The sequence below is a fragment of the Phoenix dactylifera genome, chromosome 4 (genome assembly GCF_051530095.1).
Source record: "Phoenix dactylifera cultivar Ajwa chromosome 4, Ajwa_hap1_PhDact_Kaust_v1.1, whole genome shotgun sequence".
Lineage (NCBI taxonomy): Eukaryota > Viridiplantae > Streptophyta > Magnoliopsida > Arecales > Arecaceae > Phoenix > Phoenix dactylifera.
Genome location: NC_143193.1, coordinates 50,380,080 through 50,387,541, shown reverse-complemented (window position 1 = coordinate 50,387,541; position 7,462 = coordinate 50,380,080). Strand labels below are relative to the sequence as shown.

Below are 7,462 nucleotides of genomic sequence, written 5' to 3'. Positions count from 1 at the left end.
CACTCGGCGCTTTAAGCAAAACCACAACAAAGAAAAAGGCCACCTCCATTAATAAAATCAAGCAGGCAGTGAAGAAGATAATCAGCAGTTACTCATGTTCCTGAATGTCCAGTCTCAAACTATATTTGACCCAAACAAAAAAAGATGCTGCTTTAGAGGATGAAAAGAGTCCAAATTGCTTTTCTTTCACAGCGGATCCCTTTTTTTTGGTGGCTTCTCAGTGGCCTTCTAACTGCATTAGCACTAGTACCAAAAACAAATAGCAATTTGCTCACAAAACCAATATAAGGATTCAATTATATATTTCCTTATGTACATATTTCTGAAAGCTATTAATTCTGCATTGCAGAAAGTCGAACGCCTTCATAGAATCGTAATTACACTGCCCAGTTTTTAATAACTAAGATCCAGAAAATTGGTTTTCTTATCTATTTTTGATAGCTAAATTGCTATTTAAACTCATTCTAAAATCAGTGAAACAATAACCAACTGAACCAGGCCAGGACCGTTTTGTGTAATTATATGATGGATTAACTGCATAGATGATGTCAAATTGTCAATTAGGTATCATGGAGGAAAGTTGTTGACGATGTACTCACTTGGGCTTGCATAGACTCAACATAAATGGCAGGAAAACCATTGCTAAGATGTTGAATGGAAGTATAAGGACAATTGTCATTTAATAGCCAAAAAATCGACAGTAGGGTGTAGTTGGCTGGTTCTAAGGAGTTTGGGTGGATGGCGGCAGGATTAGGTTTTCTAGGGCTCACACCATAGTGGATTGGGAGGGTTGTGACCATTTAGAAAAGAAACAACACAATTGTCATGGAGACATGCTATTGATATACTCTACAAGGAGATCCATCTATATAATGGCATACATTCTCTGTGTGCTGTGCGCCTCTCGAAAATGGGATATAGTATAATTGAATGGGATTCTAAGTTATTCATATAAGCAGGGAATGTATCATCAACAAAAATTTCTAAATATTGCTGAAACATAGATGTGACATCACGTCATTTGGTTCAGAAATGCAAGCAGAAAGTGGACTTATAAGCTAGAAGCTAACAGTGCAGGATGAAAGTCTTCTATGGCAATCTTGAATGTGGCCCATTTTATGTAAAAGGCTTATGACTATTCCCAAACTATGGCTAAGAGATTCTAAATGAGAGGAACTAAGGGCTAAAGGTTGAAATGAAAATTGTAGTAATGGTCGAGGGTACAAATTATGACCAAGACACTGGAAGTCCTGAAAAGACTGGAGTGAAGTTAAAATATTTGGATCTGCAAATTGGGGTATGGTAAAATAAAATAAGGGAGAGGAAAAAACATATCGATATCTCCTTCAAAACATAGCCTAGCATCATGACTCTCATTGACAGGAAATACATAGAAATAAAAGGAAGGAGGGGGGGGGGGGGGGGGGTGTAGTAGAGGGGATGGGTTGTGACAATAAAAATTCATAATATGGCTATTATGAGAGTAGTAAATGGAAAGAAGCTCCATGCAGTACGTTACATGATTTAAAAACAACTATATCTTTGAAATTATCTAAGCAAATCAATTATTTGATGCTGATGAAAATGAATAGGTTCGACCTCTTGTAGATGTTCAGGTTATCCCTTCAGTCAATGTATATTGTGGCTCCTAAGGCTGCCTGATATTATTTGCTCCTCTCTTATCTAGGTTTTTTTTTCGTCTTATGTTTGGCAGCGCAAGACAACAGAAAATGCACAGAAGTAAAGGAGAAGCTGTAGCAAATTTTAGCTTAGTTACAGAGCAGTTGGATGGCATGGAAACTTTCAAAATTCCATTGCTAGCATCATCTGTCTATAGCTGACTCAATGCTTACGTAATGTGATGCATACCCTGGTATGCCTCTAGATACTGCTGTAACATACTGGTTGTTTAACTGATGAAGTAAATGATGTCGATGGAACATATAAAGAATAGGAATGCTTACTAGAGTAATATTACATATAGAATACATTAATGCTGTTTCTAAGATATCAATGCACAATTGCATGATGTCAGAATTAGATGATCAATTTTCTGGATGCCAACCACTGAGTGCTGTTCCAATACTAGGACACTGAAGAAGAATGTCTGGGATGATTCATACTTCCAAGCCCCCATTATCTTCTAAAAGATCCTTTTGTTTCTCAAATAAGCAAAAAGAATAAAATTGGATGAAATGAAAGGTAAAACACTGGGACAGATTAAATTAGTAGTATTCGCAGATATACCCTGGTAATCAGCAAAAAAGCAACACATATTTAAGTTATCATATAAGCATACTAGCATGAAAGGCTTCATCTTCAACAAGAAAATACAAATAATTGCACAACTATGAACCAGAACCCATAACACTGTCACTGCTCCATTTCCAACTGAAGTCTACAGTTGAGTTTCTTCATCCTTAAAATCTATCAATAAAAAAAATGTAGAAGTGCAATATTGAAATACATAACCATCCAGGATATACTGGAAAAGCCATCTCTGAAGTTATCCTCAGGAAAAGACTAAAATAGTTTTATTCTCCTGACCTAACTAATAAGCGTAAGACTCACCGGGCTGCAAACTCCTGAAGATCGAAACAGCAATTGGAAGAATACCAACTAGAGCAATCTGAAGCTGTTCTGAGGTGCTTGTCCTGACTGTGATCTGCCCGCTCAGCTTGTTGTTCAACCCAACACGAACCGCCATCTTTGAATTCCTTCCAACGGAGAACTGAGACTGCAAGTTTGCTCCCAAAGCCAAGTCACCGCGCCATCTCATCAGGGATAATCCCAAGGTCGAAAGTGCTTGGCCGATTGGATGATCCTTATCCCGGAGGTGTGCCTCCAAATTGGCTCCGTATGCTGGTTCACCTTGTGCCCGAATACCACCAGTGCTTGCAACAAGACTCACCCTCTTCCCAAGAGAAAGATGATCCTCAATCTTCACTCCAGTTGCTACAGTTTCCCCCAAGAAAGTAACAGACATTCCTGCAGCAGTCTTATTCTTCTTCAAGTTCCTGAATTTGGTCTCACCACGAAGGACGTAAGCAAGCTGCTTCCCAACAGTCTGGATGTCAAAGCCAGCAAGTGTGGAACCATTCTCCCCATGCTTGGCTGAAATTGAGGAATCCAAATGGATGCTAAATTCCTTCTTATCCTTGGTAACTTGAACAGATATTGCAGCAGGAAATTTGCCAGTAAGTGCAAGGCTCTCTTCAAGGCTGACACCATCATAGCCACAGTCATGATCCCAACCATGTGTATCCAAAACAGGTCTAGCCAAAAGTTGTGATGTTGGCTCCAAGAAGCGGTATCGGTAAGTAGGACTATCACAGTCAAATGAAGGTGGCAATACCATATCAGGTAACGGGACCGGCACAGCTGCAGGAACATTATCCTGATCATAATCTTCAGGCAAATCACCATAACCAAAAGCATCCTGACCACCCTTCCCTCTCTTCTTCAATTCCTTTAATCTTCTAAGCTCCTCCTTCCACTGTTTCTTTTGCAGAAGCTTGACTCGGTAATCATACTCGTCAAAATAGGCCCTCTTTTGTTCCTTAGTGAGCTTTGCAATCTGAGATTTCCTCAGAGGTTTAAAGGGTGGAAGCTGATCATATTCATCTTCTTCTTCATCATGATCAGCATCTGACAAGTCATTCAAGTCAATATCAGAATCTCCGTTCTCACCACCCAGATCAGTGGGTAGCTTTGGGTGTGCTCTAGACTGCAAGAGCGAAGATAACAAGTAGGGAAGTGGTGGTGAACGAAACCGAAATCCAAATAGCTTTCCTGGAGAAGGATCTTGAAGCTTCAAAAGAGAATTAGCTTCAGAGAGTATCTTTGAAGAGTAACACAGCAGCAGCATCTGAGATCTCCAACTTACGCCATTGGGTAGCACCCTTTGCCCATCCCTGTTAGTTCTACAAGATGGGTGGTTCTCGACAAGGGCCACTGGATTCATTAGACGCATATCCCCTGCTGCTTGCCGGATGGACTGCTGAACAACATGCGACCTCTGAGCTATGAACACCTCGTAGCTCAAGGGAGAACCGTTGGGCCCTTCTGGTGGAGCAGAAGCTGCATGTGTGAGAGCAACGATGGCATTAAACCATATGGACGAGCCAAAAGTACTAGTAATGGTTCTCAACAAGGGCAAATCATTAAGATCTCGTGTTTGGGCATCCACACGGTCTACATATAAAACAATATCAGGTGGACATTTCTTTGTATACTTTTTTAAGGATGAAAGGATCCTCCTGTTTGATGACTGGTCCATGACAGAAGCTCTGAGACCGGGAGTGTCTATAACACGAATTTTAACCCCATCAACAATTCCAACAATCTCCTTGACAAAAGATGTTGCTGGCTCAAACGCATTGGTTTGGGATTTTTTTTCACCAAATATAGAATTTATGGTTGCACTCTTGCCAACTCCAGTCTTCCCGAGGACCAGAATGTTACAAGAGAAGTCCAGACCCTCCTTTCCCTCAGCTTCAAGCTGCGAGGCCTTCTTTCTTGCATTCTCAAAGCTAAAGGCTCGATTGGTTTGCCTTCCATGTTTGATACCCTCAGCAAGGTTTAGACGGTAAAGCACTTGGGCAGCCACCGTGTCCTCTGGAGAATGTCCCAGCCTCTGCACGAGGCGGAGGAATTTCACCTTTATCAGCTCAACCCTCTCATGCAACTTCTTCTCTTCTTCAGTTATGACATTGTCAGGCTCTGGTGCTACTGCCAGTTCAGAAGGATTGGAAAGATTTGGTCCAGAAGAGCGGGGAGGAGCAGGTCTGAGAGATGCAGCCGAGGGCCCCAAACCTGCTGGTCTGCTAACGGAGAAGATCCTACCACCATCTTGAGAAGTAATAGTGATGCTCCCATCTGGTGAAGAACCAGTAGCTGCTTTACTAAGTGCAGCTAAGGCAGCAGAGTCGAAAATTTCCTTCCCATCACCCTCCTCATCACTATCCACCTCATCAGAATCCGAAGCAACTGGCCCATCAATGTTACCTGGATAATTCCTTGAAGTGCCAAAACCAGAGCGGGCATTATTGCTTGAAGAACCTTCCTCCAACTCTTTTATGATTTGTTTGGCAGTTTCGGAGCTTTCCAGGAGTGCAACCCTTGCAGGTCCATCAGAAACCATGCCTTCCTCTTCTTCCTCGGCTTCATTCTGTTCCATGTCTTCATTGTCATCCGCTGCTTGAGATCCATCAATACTAGGTTTCAATTCTTCGTCCAAAACAGAACTTGGCAATATACTTTCACCAGTTATTTTATGGTCATTCCCATCTGCCACCACACCTAAAGCTTTCAAGATTTGTCCATCTGCCTCCCTGCTTATAGAACCCTCAGCAAGGATAGGCAATGATTTCACCAGCTGAGATGATACAGAATCACCACCATCTGTAGTCAACTCTGCCCCAAGCTCATTGGGCTTTGACTCCAGATTATTTGCAGCTTGTTTTATTTCAGCAATCGCCTTCTCCTCTCCAGTTTGCTGGTTCAGATAAGAATTTCTATCAATAAGCCCAACATCATTCTCATCATTGAGCTTAGCATCAGAGTCCTCAGCTACCTTGGACTCCACAAGTTCAGAGCTTTCATCCAAGACCTCACCTTTCCTAATCTCTCCAACAGCAGAAATAGCATCACTACCATGCCCATCATCAAGAATCTCTACAAAACAATTAGCTATCTTTGAATTCACAGCAACAGAGCCCCCAATGAAATTCTCAGTCTTCTCTTCCCCACCAACACTAACATTGGATTCAGATGACTCATTCTCTACGGGTTTAGTAGGAGCTACACTTACCGATTGAAGATTCTGATCAGGATCAATACTACCAACAGTGCCAGCTTTTACCTCCTTGAGAGCATCCGGTTCGGCTGCTTTGTGCTTCGATTTTTCGTTCATACCGGCACTATCGACCGCTCCATCTTTCTCAACCTCAGCAGCATCAGGCTCCGCCTCCGCAGACTTTGAGTCCACTACTTCCTTGATAGAAGCTATCAAGTTATCTTTTTCATCTTGGGTAACATGAAATCCGTTCTCCTCGATTCCATCCACAGTGGATTCAGCTGCAACGTCTTCATCCCTGATTGAATTCTCCTCCACACCCAAAATTCCGTCTCCAGAACCCTCCTCCGGATTAGAGTTTTCACCAGAAACCTCTTTCACGATCTCGGACTGAATTCCACCTTCCCTGGCCTCAGAAACCCGAGTCTTCTGCAATTGCTCGCCCCCGTCTCCATCCAAAGCCACGCCTTTATCCACCAAGCTAGAATTTTGATCCGAACCAAGAACTCTAGCGGCGCCGGAGGATCCATCCCCATCTCGTTCACCCCCGAACCCTTCCTCGAACGCCTCGCCCTCGTTGCTCGTCAAAGGCGCTCCTTTTTCCGTGCCCAGGGACGAATCCGAGCGCACCTCGTCGGTGTCGGAGGCGGTCTCGAAGTCCTCATCCTCGACGGCGTCTCCGGCGAGCGAGGGCTTGTTCTCTTTCTGCTTCTGGTTCTCCTCGGAGGAGAAGGAAGCACCAGCGCCGATTGGAAGGGAATCCGTGAGAGAGCTCGGCGCCGAAGGCAGCGACGATGGGGTCCCCTGGGCCTGTGCGGTAGAAAGAGAGGGAGAGGCCGCGGAGGCCATGGTAGATAAGGAAGGGGGTGAGAACCACGCAAGAGGAGTGCAAGGGAAGGTGATGAGGCACAGAGCTGGATTTATTCTACGTTGTGGGTTTTGTTTAGGGTTTTATTTATCAATTTATATAAATAACCTCAGAGAGGCAGATGTTTTCGAGGTAGATTTGGTTTTTATCTCCAGAGAAATGATAGGAACTCTTGTGGGCTCTAAATTTAATAATAAAATATTTAAATTTAAAATCTATATTATTAATTATGGTATATCTTAACTAAGAAAGTTAAAAGTTAAAAAATTACATATTTGCTAATTTCTAATATACCCGTAACATTGGTGGAAAAATAAACAGTAAATATGATATGATATCATGTTTTATTATATCAAAGCATTAAAATCTAGTAATTTCAATATATATATACATATACATATATATATATATATATATATATATATATATATATATATATATATATATATATACATATACATATATATATATATATATATATAGATAGATACATACATACATACATACATATATATACACACACACACACGCACGCACATCATGATCAATAAATTAGATTCTTAAAATTTAAATGATTTCTCATATATTTTAGTATAACACAATGGAAACTATTTATTTTTTATCCACATGATGCATGAATTAGAAGACATTAAACATTCGATATTTAGTTTTTATATATTTTTTGTGATATAAGTTATGATCAACAATGCTGATTTTTAGTTTAAATACTATATCATTGATTTTTAGACTTGAGAGGAGTATCCTCGCCTCTTGAGAGAACGTTAGTCCATTTCTAT

The 7,462-nt window shown here is 41.4% G+C and overlaps 1 pseudogene across 1 annotated transcript; it reads right to left on the bottom strand.

Annotated features, from left to right (window-relative positions):
• Window positions 1–2,351: 2,351 nt before the first annotated feature.
• On the bottom strand, window positions 2,352–6,733 carry LOC103707491 (translocase of chloroplast 101, chloroplastic pseudogene; annotated as a pseudogene). Its single transcript, XR_015977351.2, has one exon. The product of XR_015977351.2 is annotated as a translocase of chloroplast 101, chloroplastic pseudogene (transcript).
• Window positions 6,734–7,462: the final 729 nt, after the last annotated feature.